Source organism: Salvelinus sp. IW2-2015, linkage group LG20 (assembly GCF_002910315.2).
Source record: "Salvelinus sp. IW2-2015 linkage group LG20, ASM291031v2, whole genome shotgun sequence".
In the NCBI taxonomy this organism is placed as follows: Eukaryota; Metazoa; Chordata; class Actinopteri; order Salmoniformes; family Salmonidae; genus Salvelinus; species Salvelinus sp. IW2-2015.
Window position 1 is genome coordinate 41061621 of NC_036860.1, and position 15792 is coordinate 41077412.

General features: G+C 44.1%; 1 pseudogene; it reads right to left on the minus strand.

Annotated features, from left to right (window-relative positions):
• Positions 1-1621: 1621 nt before the first annotated feature.
• LOC111981265 (polyubiquitin-C-like) lies at positions 1622-3302 on the minus strand (annotated as a pseudogene).
• Between the last annotated feature and the right edge of the window lie 12490 nt (positions 3303-15792).

The window sequence follows — 15792 nt, forward strand, 5'->3', positions numbered from 1 at the left end:
TATTTAATCCATTTTAGAATATGGCTGTAATGTAACAAAATCTGAAAAAAAGTCAAGGGGATTGAATATTTTCGAGGCACTGTAGATGTCTGCAGCGCAGCAAAAAAATAAATAGTCCAACACCCTCCTGGGACGAACTACTTCCAGCACAGGTGTTGGTCGCCCAAATTCACAAGTAGGCTAGGCCTAATATATAGGCTAGCATACGAATGGTGGATTAATAGCCCCAGCCTATGAACAAAATTCGAATTTACAGTCTTCACCGTTCCCTTCCGCTAGCTTCTCCACTGACCTTTCAGTATAAAAAATAAAATAAAAATTCGAGGAAAGAAGCACCCTGCTCTTGCTTGCTGGATAAAAAATAGGCTAGTGTTCACAATGAACTGGCGGGAAGTTTGAATGTCGTGAGCTCCTTTGGTGTGATCACATAGGCTGGTGGTAAAAATGCAGTAAACGGGAATAATTTGTTCTCCCCACACCCTACGTTCCTAGCTCACGCCCAATGTTTATGTTTACAATGAAATGTATGACAGAATGCCTAAGGTTAGAATGTGATTGCTGGTAAAGCGACATAAATTGCAAGGAGTGAAATGTACAGTAATAGTTGAACAGAGACGGCAAGCAGGCTGTGAGCAAATAAAATAAAAATGTAATCGTGCTGCCTGGCAAATATATGTATAGAATTTACTTTTACTCAAGTATGGCAAATGAGTCCCTTTTCCCACTATTGTTAGGCTACTTGAGTACATTCAAATTCAGATACTTTTACTCTAGTATTTTACTGGGTGACTTTCAGTTGAGTAATTTTCTATTATGTTAACTTTACTTTTACTTGTTCAACCATCAGTGGGCTGAAAACTTTTTCCGTATAACTTTGGTTTTGCTGCCAGTTTGTTTCTAGCTTTTGTCAACAGGGGGCGGCAAAGGCTCATTAATAGGAATTCAGGAACAAAACTGCCGATGCTTCCTTTATATATTGTGTAACTAGTAATTGAACTACATTTTGCAGTAGCTTGGTAGTTGAACTAAATTAAAATCTAAGTAGTTTTCAGCTAGTTTTTTGCCATGCAGCTAACTACTGGGCCTACACAATCCCATTTTTGTATATWAAAAAAAATGGTTGTACGCAATCATTCTCTGCCCAATTCTCACTTGAAAGTATTAAATAGCCAAAATGACTAACTGATAGCATACTACCCCAAAGTGATCTGTATTGCCATTGTAGGCAATTACCCTAGCTAGTTGTAGAGGACAATTTGGGAAATGGGAGGCTAGGAATATGGCAGTTACATTTCCAGCCATTTTATGTAAACATTTTAACCAATGGGAAGTAATACAGCAGATTATTTTTTTCTTCACTAAATTAACTTGTCCACCCTGTGATCTGCCATAAAAGGCATTGGCAAGTATTAAGAGTGATGTGCTCCCGCCCACCCAACACGCATGGGTATAAGTCATATAAAAAGCTTAAATAAAATAGCATTGTTTCATTACAAGTGTGACAACATACCAAGTTTCTTAAACATCATGAAAGACACCTCGTGCAATCAATTTAAGATATACACGTTGCATTCTCTGTATAAGAACATCTCAAAGCTATGAAAGAAAACTGAAGACAAAATAAATGAAATACCTTTATTTTGCCTTTATGGCTTTAAGAATTAAAAAACTATAAATCAGTAACTTTTGAAAAAAGCAGGGGAAACTTAAGGTCCTCCCCTGAGACGCAGCACAAGATGGAGGGTGGATTCTTTCTGGATGTTGTAGTCTGAGAGGGTGCGGCCATCTTCCAACTGCTTGCCGGCGAAGAATCAAGCCTCTGCTGGTCTGGGGGGATGCCCTCCCTTGTCCTGGATCTTGGCCTTCACGTTCTCATGGTGTCGCTTGCTCAACCTCGAGGGTGATGGTCTTTGCCTGTCAGGGTCTTGACGAAGATCTGCAATGCCTCCCTGAGACGAGCACAAGATGGAGGGTGGATTCTTTCTGGATGTTGTAGTCTGAGGAGGGTCCGGCCATCTTCCAACTGCTTTGCCGGCGAAGATCAGCCTCTGCTGGTCTGGGGGGATGCCCTCCTTGTCCTGGATCTTGGCCTTCACGTTCTCAAATGGTGTCGCTTGGCTCAACCTCGAGGGTGATGGTCTTGCTGTCAGGGTCTTGACGACAGATCTGCATGCCTCCCCTGAGACGCAGCACAAGATGGAGGGTGGATTCTTTCTGGATGTTGTAGTCTGAGAGGGTGCGGCCATCTTCCACTGCTTGCCGCGAAGATCAGCCTCTGCTGGTCTGGGGGGATGCCCTCCTTGTCCTGGATCTTGGCCTTCACGTTCTCAATGGTGTCGCTTGGCTCAACCTCGAGGGTGATGGTCTTGCCTGTCAGGGTCTTGACGAAGATCTGCATGCCTCCCCTGAGACGCAGCACAAGATGGAGGGTGGATTCTTTCTGGATGTTGTAGTCTGAGAGGGTGCGGCCATCTTCAACTGCTTGCCGGCGAAGATCAGCCTCTGCTGGTCTGGGGGGATGCCCTCCTTGTCCTGGATCTTGGCCTTCACGTTCTCAATGGTGTCGCTTGGCTCAACCTCGAGGGTGATGGTCTTGCCTGTCAGGGTCTTGACGAAGATCTGCATGCCTCCCCTGAGACGCAGCACAAGATGGAGGGTGGATTCTTTCTGGATGTTGTAGTCTGAGAGGGTGCGGCATCTTCCACTGCTTGCCGGCGAAGATCAGCCTCTGCTGGTCTGGGGGGATGCCTCCTTGTCCTGGATCTTGGCCTTCACGTTCTCAATGGTGTCGCTTGGCTCAACCTCGAGGGTGATGGTCTTGCTGTCAGGGTCTTGACGAAGATCTGCATGCTCCCCTGAAGACGCACCACAAGATGATGGAGGGTGGATTCTTTCTGGATGTTGTAGTCTGAGAGGGTGCGGCCATCTTCCACTGCTTGCCGCGAAGATCAGCCTCTGCTGGTCTGGGGGGATGCCCTCCTTGTCCTGGATCTTGGCCTTCACGTTCTCAATGGTGTCGCTTGGCTCAACTCGAGGGTGATGGTCTTGCCTGTCAGGGTCTTGACGAAGATCTGCATGCCTCCCCTGAGACGCAGCACAAGATGGAGGGTGGATTCTTTCTGGATGTTTGAGTCTGAGAGGGTGCGGCCATCTCCAGCTGCTTGCCGGCGAAGATCAGCCTCTGCTGGTCTGGGGGATGCCCTCCTTGTCCTGGATCTTGGCCTTCACGTTCTCAATGGTGTCGCTGGCTCAACCTCGAGGTGATGGTCTTGCCTGTCAGGGTCTTCACCGAAGATCTGCATCTTTGCACCTGAAAATATCAAGTGAAAAATCAGTTAATTCATAAATAACCAAATAATATGTCCCTACTGAATTAGTGTACACTCGATACTAACGTCCATTGTTAGCGCAAGTGAAAATATTACTCCGGTGAAGTAACGTCAAGCTTGTTATTCTGATGCCAATAACTTTAATTTAATGTATTTGCCATTATGCAAGTGTAACAGTAATACTTTAAACCTTCCCCTCAAACCAGGGACATTCTGCACACATCAACAGTCACCCACGAAGCGTTACCATCGCTCACACAAAAGCCGCGGCCCTTGCAGAGCAAGGGAAACACCTACTTCAAGTCTCAGAGCAAGTGACGTAACCGATTGAAACGCTATTAGCGCGTACCCGCTAACTAGCTAGCCATTTCACATCCGTTACACAAGCTCAAATTTGTTGGACTGTGCAACCGAAGATTTTATTATAACTAAACCAAGATATACCACAGCCTGTAGTTTCAAGTGGGACAAATTAGTCAAGTGGGCAGAGCCAAGCACGAGTTACCTAGATCCTAAACGTGATTTTTTAAACTTTAAGACGGTAAAGTCTATAGAACAAAAACGTAGTCAACTCTGTTCATAACAGATTTTAGTTTTTGGAACAGAACTTTAAGATAAAATGTTTCGTCGATGAGAAAGTGTAAAATGTCGGCCAAAATAGATCTTCCATCTTCTCCCACTGGGCTTGGATGCTTCACATTTATACATCCGGTCTCTTTGTTCTATCTGTGGCGTAACGTTAACCGTTTTGATTCCGTACGGGCGCCATTTCCCCCCCACTAACTAGTGTGCCCTTTGTTCAGCTGGCTAGCGAAGCAGCATAAAAATGGGGGAGAAAACTAACAACCGTCACTACGGCTAACAAACTTACAGGGAGATATATTACCCAAAAACGTTCACTTGTACAATTGAGGCTTTTTAAAATGAGTAAGGCACAAATTTAATATGTTGTGAGGGAAGAGCGAAACACGGTTGTTCAACACCATTCCAGTAACGACCTGACAGTCTAACGTTACTGGAATGGTGTTGAACAACCGTGTTTCGCTCTTTCCTCACAACATATTACATTTTTGTGCCTTACTCATTTTAAAAAAGCAAGTAAATCCAGCCCAGTAGTTAACTAACAAAATACTATCTGTAATTGTTTTTTAAAAGTTAAACTTATACATTTCAAATCATTGTACTTACGATTGACCTCAAAGACAATTTCAAGAAATCTTCTTCAATAATCTCTTCTTGCTTCTCTGTTCAAGTAGACAATGGACCTGATGATATTTTATGAAGGGAACGCTGACTGTATTTATACAAAGGAAACGTTGTGACGTAGAAAAGCGTCCTGTGACAATATCCATCCGCTATTGAAAACATAGTCCGTTCTGTAACCTGTACATTTACGATTTACATTGCATTAATCAATTTCGGTTGCAATAAATATACATGTTATAACACATATACAAACTCTCGATTAGGACAGGTTGATTTAAAAACATTACTCGTGGCGGAGTCACATTTATCTGCTGTGTGCTGAGATGTCTCTAGAAATTGCTGGAACGATCCATGTGAAGAACCCATCCCCCGAATCTGTGATTGGACGCTTGTTTGTCTGACTAACGATTGGTGGATGCTAATGTATCGCTGCGTTGGAATGTGAACGTCTTGTCTGACAGTACCATGAACTTTCCCAACAACACTGATATGATGTTAAAAAAGACAACTACATAACAAACCAAAATGTTTTGTGTCATTTCCGATCAACTGTAAAAACAGTTTGAGGCTCAAATTATTATTTGCCTTGTTCAGTGTTGGGGGATTATTAATGAAACAATGGAACCTTTTTAGACAATATGTACTGTCTGTCTCATATCCTCCTATTGATATAGGCCTACTCATACTGTATCAATACCAAGACAATCCCTTCATTAAAGCTATATGGCACAACCTGTCAAATACAATTATTTGTCAGTTGTTCACATTTGTTTCTGTAAACATAATACATAAAGAGAAAATGTCATGGCATTTCCCAATCATAAAAAAGCAACCAGTAGCAGACCTTTTCATCCAACATACTTCTTAATATAGAGCAGAAACGTCCAGCATGAGGTCCAGCCTCCAGCAGATGGGAACGTGTTTCCCAACATATGCTACCAGCTGCTTTGTCTGCACATGTAAAGTAGGCCAGGCTGAAAAAGCTGACACTACTTAGTCCATGAGCCAGACCCCCAAATTTGGGCAGTCGGGCTTACTTGGGCCTACAATGTTTCATAGTGATTTTCTTGAAGGTCTATGTCCCTAGAGTTGGAAAATGTGTGATAGCAGTGCAGCAATGGTAGCTTTCTCTATGTTATCACTCTTTCTTTCATACATTTTTTATTTAACCTTTATTTAACTTGGCAAGTCAGTTAAGAACAAATTCTTATTTACAATGACGGCCTACCATAAGGCAAAAAGCCTCCTGCGGGGATGGGGACTGGGACAAAATATATATATAGGACAAAACACACATCACGACAAGAGAGACACCACAACACTACATAAAGAGAGACCTAAGACAACAACATGGCAGCAACTCATGACAACACAGCACGGTAGCAACACAACATGACAACAACATGGTAGCAACACATGGCAGCAGCACAACATGGTAGCAGCACAAAACATGGTACAAACATTATTGGGCACAGACAACAGCACAAAGGCAAGAAGGTAGAGACAACAATACATCATGGGAAGCAACCACAACTGTCAGTAAGAGTGTCCATAAATGAGTCTTTGAATGAAGAGATGGAGATAAAACTGTCCCATTTGAGTGTTTTTTGCAGCTCGTTCCAGTCGCTAGTTGCAGCGAACTGAAAAGAGGAGCGACCCAAGGATGTGTGTGCTTTAGTTTCATCCCTCCACCCCATAAATTTTTCCTATAGGGATTTTACCCTATGGCAAACAATGTCAGTATACAAAGTTATTGCTCACATATACCCTTTAATCATATATAATTGAAAAGCTTAGATTCACAGCTATCCATCAGACACCTTTTTTGGAATGTTCAGGTCAACAGACCCTCTAGGGTACATGTCAGAATGACCTGTATAAATCGCTTAACAAAGGAAACTGATACATTTAAATMTTTGTTTGACAAGTGGTTCTGAAAGGTCGTGAAATTACCTTTCAAATTATATATAATAAAGCCAACTAAGAAAACACCAGCTACAACTATTGTTTCAAAATGGCCCATATTGTGCCATTGACATGAGAATATTGGAAGTTTAGCCATATAATTCCATATAGTTGGGCAGCTATGTTTTTGGATTGTAACTTTGGTGATAGAGGCACCATATTTCACACAGACAGTTAGAACAAGGTTTGAAAAAGATTTGTAGATACAGGGCCATCACAGGATTCACGTATTAACCCCACAAAAGCCTTTTAACAACTCAATGTGTCACGACTTCCACCGAAGGTAGTTCCTCTCCCTGTTCGGGCGGGGCTCGGCAGACAGCGTCGCCGGCCTACTAGCCATCCCCGATCCTTTTTTCCTTTTCTGTTTGTTTTGTCTTTGGTTCTTTCACACCTGGTTTCATTTGCCTTCATTTCTGTGTGTATAATTTACCCTGTTGTCTGCCTAGGTTTGTGCGGGATTATTTTATTGTGATGTTGCTCAGTTAAGGTTGTGCCCATTTTTGTTTCACGCATTTAATAGGAGTGTGTTATTTAGGAGCTTTGTTTGTTCCTGCTGGCGTGAGTAACGAGTTTCTCTGTTGTCGAGGGCGTTTGATTTTTGTATTGTGCCATACCTGTATTTGGTGGACTTGCCTATTAAAAGTACGCATCTCAGACATCTCTGCTCTCCTGCGCCTGACTCCTTCACCTACCTCCTAACGCAATATTGTCACAGAATCCCGCACCAGATCGATGGAGTCAGCAGGAGCTGAACTCCCAACATCTATGGAGGAGCGTGTTCAACACCACACGGCAGTGTTACACCGGCTGGGTACAGCGATGGATCAGGTGATGGCGAAGATGGAAAGATAGGAGAGAGGTGGCCTTVCTACACCTCCACCAGCCACACTCCAACCAGTACTACAACCCTCTCCTTCGTTGCCTGGTCCCAGTGTTATTCGACTCGCACTCCCGAGGGAGTATGATGGGACGGCGGCCGGGTGCCAGGGGTTCTTACTCCAGATGGAGCTATACCTGGCAACCGTTCACCCGGCTCCTTTGGGAGGTTAGAGTGTGAACACCCTCGTCTCCTGCCTCTCAGGCAAAGCCCTGGAGTGGGCCAACGCGGTATGGAACGATCCAGACTCAGCGAGGGACAACTACCCAGAGTTCACCCGCCGCTTTCGGGCCGTGTTCGACCACCCACCTGAGGGTGAACATCTGTTCCATCTAAGGCAGGAGAAGAGGAGCGCACAGGACTTCACCCTAGAGTTCCGGATCTTGGCCACTGGCGCGGGATGGAACGACAGGGCCCTGATCGATCACTATAGGTGCAGTTTGCGCGAGGACGTCCGTAGGGAGCTAGCCTGTAGAGACACACCCTCTCCTTGGACCAGCTGATAGACATGTCCATTCGGTTGGACAACTTGCTGGCGACCCGCGGACGTCCGGATCGGGCCCTGTCAGTTTCATCCCCCAGCCCCTCCACTCCAACGCCCATGGAGCTAGGAGGTGCTGCAGCGAGGGCGACCGGAGGAGGASCCCTTTCCTGTACCAGCTGTGGTCGTAGAGGGCACACTGCTAACCGGTGCTGGAGGGGTCCTTCGGGGAGACGCCAGGCCGAGCACTGCTCGGACACCCCAGGTGAGTCGGCACCAGGCTCACCCAGAGCCCCCTGTTGGTCACATGTATGTGTTAATTTCTTTTCCTAAATTTTCCCCTCATTCCCGGCATAAGGCGCTAGTAGATTCAAGCGCAGCAGGGAATTTTATTGACTGCGGTTTTGCGCATAGTTTAGGGATCCCCCTTGTTCAGATTGATAAACCCTTCCGTGCATGCCTTAGATAGCCGACCATTAGGGTCAGGGCTAGTCAGGGAGGCCACGGCTCCACTGGGCATGGTTACGCAGGAGGGTCATGAGGAGAGAATTAGTCTCTTCCTCATTGATTCTCCTGCGTTTCCGGTGGTGCTGGGGATTCCCTGGTTGGCCCGTCACAACCCCAAGATTTCGTGGCAACAGAGAGCTCTAAAGGGGTGGTCAGAGGAGTGCTCAGYCAGGTGTGTAGGGGTTTCCATCGGTGCAACGACAGTGGAAAGTCCAGACCAAATTTCCACCGTGCGCATTCCCTCAGAATATGCCGATTTGGCTATCGCCTTCTGTAAAAAGAAGGCGACCCAATTACCACCTCATCGACGAGGGGATTGTACGATAAATCTCCTGGTAGACGCTACACTTCCCAGGAGTCACGTGTATCCCCTGACACAGGAGGAGACGGTGGCTATGGAGACATATGTCTCTGAATCTCTGGGTCAGGGGTACATTCGGCCTTCCACATCACCTGCCTCCTCAAGTTTATTTTTTGTGAAGAGGGGGGTCTGCGTCAGTGCATTGACTATAGAGGTCTAAATTCCATCACGGTGGGGTACAGTTACCCGCTATTTCTTATTGCCACGCGATTGAGTCATTTCACGGGGCACGCTTTTTCACAAAACTGGATCTCAGGAGCGCGTATAACTTGGTGCGTATCCAGGAGGGAGACGAGTGGAAGACAGCGTTTAGTACCACATCCGGCCATTATGAGTACCTCGTCATGCCGTACGGGTTGAAGAATGCTCCAGCAGTCTTCCAATCTTTTGTAGACAAGATTCTCAGGGACCTGCACGGGCAGGGTGTAGTGGTTTATATCGATGACATTCTGGTCTATTCCGCTACATGCGCCGCGCATGTGTCTCTGGTGCGCAAGGTACTTGGGCGACTGTTGGAACATGACCTGTACGTCAAGGCTGAGAAATACTTGTTCTTCAAACAGGCCGTCTCCTTCCTAGGGTACCGCATTTCCACATCAGGGTTGGTGATGGAGTGTGAGCATTGCAGCCGTGAGTAATTGGCCGACTCCAACGACGGTAAAGGAGGTGCAGTGGTTTTTAGTGTTTGCCAACTACTACCGGAGGTTTATTGGGGTTTTGGGCAGGTGGCTGCTCCCATTACGTCACTGCTGGAGGGGGAGCCGGTGCATCTGGGGTGGTCGGCTGAGGCGGACAGAGCATTTGATCGCCTGAAGGCTCTGTTTACCTCGGCTCCCGTGCTGGCGCATCCGGATCCCTCTTTGGTATTCATAGTGGAGGTGGACTCGTCCGAGGCTGGGATTGGAGCCGTGCTCTCACAGCACTCGGGCACGCCACCGAAGCTCTGCCCRTGTGCTTTCTTTTCGAGGAAGCTCAGCCCGGCGGAGCGGAACTATGACGTGGGGGATCGGGAGTTGTTGGCTGTCGTTAGAGCTCTGAAGGTGTGGAGACATTGGCTTGAAAAGGCTCACCATCCTTTTCTCATCTGGACTGAGCCGTAATCTGGAGTACATCCGGGCGGCGAGGAGACTGAACACTCGTCAGGCAAGGTGGGCTATGTTTTTCACCGATTTAGGTTTACTATCTCCTATAGACCAGGTTCCCAGAACACTAAGGCAGACGCACTGTCCCGAGGAGGAGGAGCGGTCCATCGATCCTACTCCCATCCTTCCGGCCTCTTGTCTGGTGGCACCGGTGAGGTGGGAGGTGGACGCAGACATCGAGCGAGCATCACGTGTAGAGTCTACTCCACCAGTGTCCAGCTGGACGTTCCGCTGGAGGTTCGTGACAGGCATCCATAAGGATGCCAATAGGTTTTAAACAAATATCTTGATGATGAGAGCAGCAAACTATTACACATAGCTAGTCTTAATTAAGAGATATTCTTACTATGGGCCCATAGTAGATTGGTCTGTTACTAGACTACTAAAAGTTATATAATTGGCCTCAACAGGTTCAACAATTAATTTTACTACATTGTAATGGAATGTAGGGACAGGTTTATAGCCCTTATAATGAAAGGAGTTAAAGGATAACATTGTTTATCATTTTAATCAGCCCAAATCCATGACTATTTACATGTATAAATCAATTTTACATGTTTGAAGATTAAGTATTGCAATTATGGTTTGAAACATATTCAGAAATTATTCAATTATATTTCATACAGGTATGGTCATGCGAAATCGATCCAACCATTGAGTTGTTTAGCGGCCATATTGGAAAAAGGCTTCTGTGGGATTAATACATTAATCTTGTGATGGCCACCAAGAGGCAAACCCTGTTCTTGTCACGACTTCCACCGAAGTCGGTCCCTCTCCTTGTTCGGGCGGCGTTCGGTGGTCGACATCACCGGCCTTCTAGCCATCGCCGATCCACTTTTCATTTGTTTTGTCTTACACACCTGGTTTCAATTCCCCAATTACTTTTTCATTATTTAACCCTCTGTTCCCCCATGTTTGTTTGTGAGTAATTGTTTATTGTATTGCGGTCCGTATTTGTGGCCTTGTATTTATACGATGTGTATTGTTTTGTTATTGAGTAAAATTGCTTTCATTTCTCATATCTGCTGTCCTGCGCCTGACTCATCTCACTAGCTACACACAGACACATTACAGTTCTAGCTATGTGTGTGAAATGCGGTGCCTCTATCACTAAAGTTACAATCCAAAAACATAGCTTCCCCACTACATGGGAATCTATGGCTAAGCTTCCAACATTCTAATGTCAATGGCACAATATGGGCTATTTTTTAACAATAGTTGTAGCTGGTACTTTCAAAATTGGTGATGTTATATATAATTTGAAAGGTAATTTCATGACCTTTCAGAACCACTTGCAAACAAAGATGAAAATGTATCAGGGTCTCCTTTTTTGATTAAAGGGTATATGTGAGCAATAACTTGTTGTATACTGACACTGTTTGTCATAGGGTAAAATCCCTATGGGAAAAATGCATTGGATGGAGGGATGGAAGAAAGACTGATAATACATTGCTGCACTGGTATAAAACATTTTCCAACTCTTAGGGACATACTGTAGACCTTCAAGAAAATCACTATGAGACATTGTCAGCCCAAGTGAGCCCAACCAACCCCCCTGGGCCCTGGCTCATGGACTAACTGCCAGTACGGCTCTCTACCTTTCCTGCTCTGCAGAGCGCTACCTAGAGAAATTAATGAGATATTTAGAGACACAGCAGAATGAGTAAAAAAGAAACGTACAGGTTTGAAGGGAATAAGTATTTTCAGAGTAACCAACTTCAGGATTGTAATGGATAGGCTAGTCATAGCGTTGTACAAACTGGCTGAACAACCCTCATGGTAAATACAGGTTTCTTGGTAAGACAACACAAGTAAGTGCTGCCAAATAAATGTACAAAAAAAACATTCTACTGTGTCACTCATCAAAATGAATTACATTGTTTCATCTTTGAACAACTCATTTGACTCTTGATTCAGGGTGAGATACATATCAACCCAGTTGTGATCTTTACCATCCTGACACAATGGCAATCAGGTTTGGATTGATATTACACTCTTGATGGAGTTTGAATTATTTTCCATAACCATCACAGACTTTTCTTTGAATACATTATTTAACACGTTGTTCCTGTAGCGGCTAGATGTCCTTTACTATTCGGCCATCAGATTTGCCACCAATGCTCCTTATAGGACACATCCCTGCACTCTATACTCCTCTGTAAACTGGTCATCTCTGTATACCCGTCGCAAGACCCACTGGTTGATGCTTATTTATAAAATCCTCTTAGGCCTCACTCCCCCCTATCTGAGATATCTACTGCAGCCCTCATCCTCCATATAGAACATCCATTCTGCCAGTCACATTCTGTTAAAGGTCCCCAAAGCACACACATCCCCGGGTCGCTCCTCTTTTCAGTTCGCTGCAAATAGCGACTGGAACGAGCTGCAAAAAACACAAACTGGACAGTTTTATCTCCTAATTCAAAGACTCAATCATGGACACTCTTACTGACAGTTGTGGCTGCTTCACTTGATGTATTGTTGTCTCTACTTTCTTGCCTTTGTGTTGTCTGTACCCAATAATGTTTGTATCATGTTTTGTGCTGCTACCATGTTGTGCTGCTGCCATGTTGTGTTGCTACCATGTTGTTGTCATGTTGTGTTGCTACCATGCTGTGTTATGTGTTGCTGCCATGCTATGTTGTTGTCTTAGGTCTCTCTTTATGTAGTGTTGTGGGGTRTCTCTTGTCGTGATGTGTGTTTTGTCCTATATTTTTCTTTTTAATCCCAGCCCCCGTCCCCGCAGGAGGCCTTTTGCCTTTTGGTAGGCCGTTATTGTAAATAAGAATTTGTTCTTAACTGACTTGCCTAGTTAAATAAAGGTTAAATGCTATAGTCCTTCTGTTTTATTTCAAGAAGAGGCACAGACTGGTGTCATAATGACCAAGCAGTTATTATCAGTTATTTTTAGGCACACTGTTTTGGCAGTATGAAGGTATCTGTGACATGTCCATACAGAGCACCGTCCAGACACTTTAGCTAGAATATACAGTACATGTTAACTTATATTTGTGACATAATCAAATTCAAGCATTTTCATTTAATGTGAACAGTCAGTGTTTTGAGCAGCTGAGGGCCAAGTTTGATATTCCTCTGCCTTCCAGGGAATCAATAACTGGCCAACAGTATATTGAGGGTAAGGAGTGGCTTGGTTTGTCTGGTCTGTCATTTAGGTCAGTCACAATATTCTCATACGGATACACAGCAGCACTGTGGACTGTTGGTTCTTCATGTGACTCAATCCCAACGCGTGATCGCCACGTCACTCTTTCCTCAAGACCAGTTGAGCTGAACTGGAATGTGTTTGTGCAAGCCTGCTGTACTTTGCAACCCAGTCTGGCTGTTTGTAATTATGGGAGGGAGGACAACTTTTCATGCAAAACATGTTCCATAAGTCTATGTTGAGTACTGTATGTAAAGAACTGCTTCATGTAAATGATTGTTTTACAAAATATGAGAAAAGATTGACTAGGGATCTCACAACAGACAGACGTGGATATACTTTTATTGTGTACAATAGTAACCACAGCCCTTTTTGGATAACTTTCTTATAACCCTCTACTCAATTATGTAATCATCCCTATTAATTAGAAATGTATTGTTCTTTATTCATGCGATAATCCAATCAAATGTTGTGGTGAATAGCATACAATATAATTAAATTAAACTTGTTTGAGTGTTTGTCAACTGTTACCAAGCTACTAATGAGCTTTGTATACAGTATCAGTGTTTTGGGACAGCATGATTCAGCATGTAATGTGGGAGGGACATGGATACAGAAGGTGGCAACACTGGCAGACTCGACGTGATTCCACGTAAGCAAGGGAAGTTGTTTCGCAATAATGCCGCGTTCAAAACCGGAAGCTCGGAACTGGTAACTCGGAAATCTTTGACCTCCGACTTCAGTGCGTTAAAAACAACTGGGAACTCGGTAAAAACGAGCGCCTACTGGGAAAAACGATTTGACCGGTCATCCAACTCAGAATTCCAACTCGGGAACTCGGGCCTCTTTCTAGAGCTCTGACTTTCCGACCTGAAGATCACCGACGTCATGATTTGATCTCATATTTCTCTGAGTTCCCAGTTGTTTTGAACGCGGCGTAACCTTGATAAGCGACGCGTCACTATCTTGGTTGGTGGAATATTTCACGGAATACAATACACTGGAATTTGCTTTCCATTCCATTGAAACGTTGCACGGGAAAACGGTGCGTATACCCCGAAAACAAAGCCTCTGTCAGTTTTGAAAAGAAGCATGAAGTAATGCCTCACGAACAGTCTAAATAGGTTGTGTTGTCTTTACACAGGGTGGGACTGGGAATGGATCACGTGAAGCACACAGGCGCATGCCATTGTGGGGCTGTCAGATTCGAAGTCTGGAATTCCCCAGATCTTCTTGTTTTCGATTGCGAGTATGCCGGTTCTTTATCTCATTCCAGTAGCCTAATACTTGACATACCTAACACAAAGATAATCTAACATTTTCACATTGAGCCACTACAGAATGGTTTAATAAACACTGTACATATAGGCCTTCCTTTTATTATATATGGAATAGATACCCCACTGGGCAAAAACGGTTTAAATCAACGTTGTTTCCAGGTCATTGCAACCACAGAATTCAATGTGATGACGTTGAATCAATGTGGAAAACTGAGTTGCCTTGTTCATGTGCTAGTCGGAACTAGATACTGAAATGCCCGACTTGCTAACTGGTTGTAGTTAACACATACCGTTTTCAACTAATAGCAAGTTGGACATGTCCTAGTTCCGACTAGCATGTGAATGCGGCAAGTGGATTTGCAAAATGTCATAAAACTAAGAGAATTTCGTCACCCAACCTTTAAACCTAAATCAAATGAAAGGGTGACCTTTTTGGTTGATTACACGTTGCATTCACGGTAGTTGACAACTCAACCAAATGTAAATAACAACTAGAAGTTGAACTGACGTCTGTGCCCTGTGGGACAGGTCTGACTGATAATGAGAAGAAACGGCTCAAATCACAAAGATGGGGAACTGACATGACTAGTTTGTTATATTGTTATTAACTGGACATAATATCATCACACTTTGTAATGAATGGGGGAAAAATGGAGAATGACAAAATTACTCACTCATGTTTCATTATCTAGTTGTAGTATTTGCACCAAGAAGCAGAACCATCATTTCATTGTGCCAAAAAATCAGTTTACCCTTTTACAGGTAGGACAATTTATAGAGGTTTCTAACAYATTCACTCAAAATGTATTTATATATGGTTCAAGTTAATTGCTAGTGAATCCTGCAATGAATGAATGTTTAACTTAGTTGATTTTCTTGTTTTACAGGGTTGGGATCATCTGACCACATATACATTCAATACACACGCTGCCAAGCACACATTCTGTAGGATCTGTGGAGTCCAGAGTTTCTACACCCCACGCTCCAATCCTGATGGATATGGTAAGGACGACCAGTATCAATCATGCATGTTGGCTTTTTCTTTATGCTGACGTACCATGTAATATTTGTGGTTAAACAAGGAGGATGGGCTGTTGGAATGTGTCCCATGCATGAAAGTTAACGGACTGGTTTGTGTATGTGTGTGTTTGTTTTTCCCCAGGCGTTGCTCCTCACTGTCTGGACCCAGGTACTGTACACAGTGTGACAGTAGAGAAGTTCTGTGGAAATAAGTGGGAGGAGAGCATGCAGAACCACCAGACTATCAAAGGCATGTCCAAGCCATAGATCCAAGCCTGTAGCAGACACACACAGCTGAGATAGAAACAAACAGTCCCATATTGTATTACTGAGCCAACTGTTTCTTAAAACAAATCAACTTTCCCCAAAAAATCTGAAATAAAAAGACCAAACCTACTCTGTTTGGTCACAACCAATATCTAAGTGTCTGTGTATTTCTTTCTGCAAGTTCACAATTC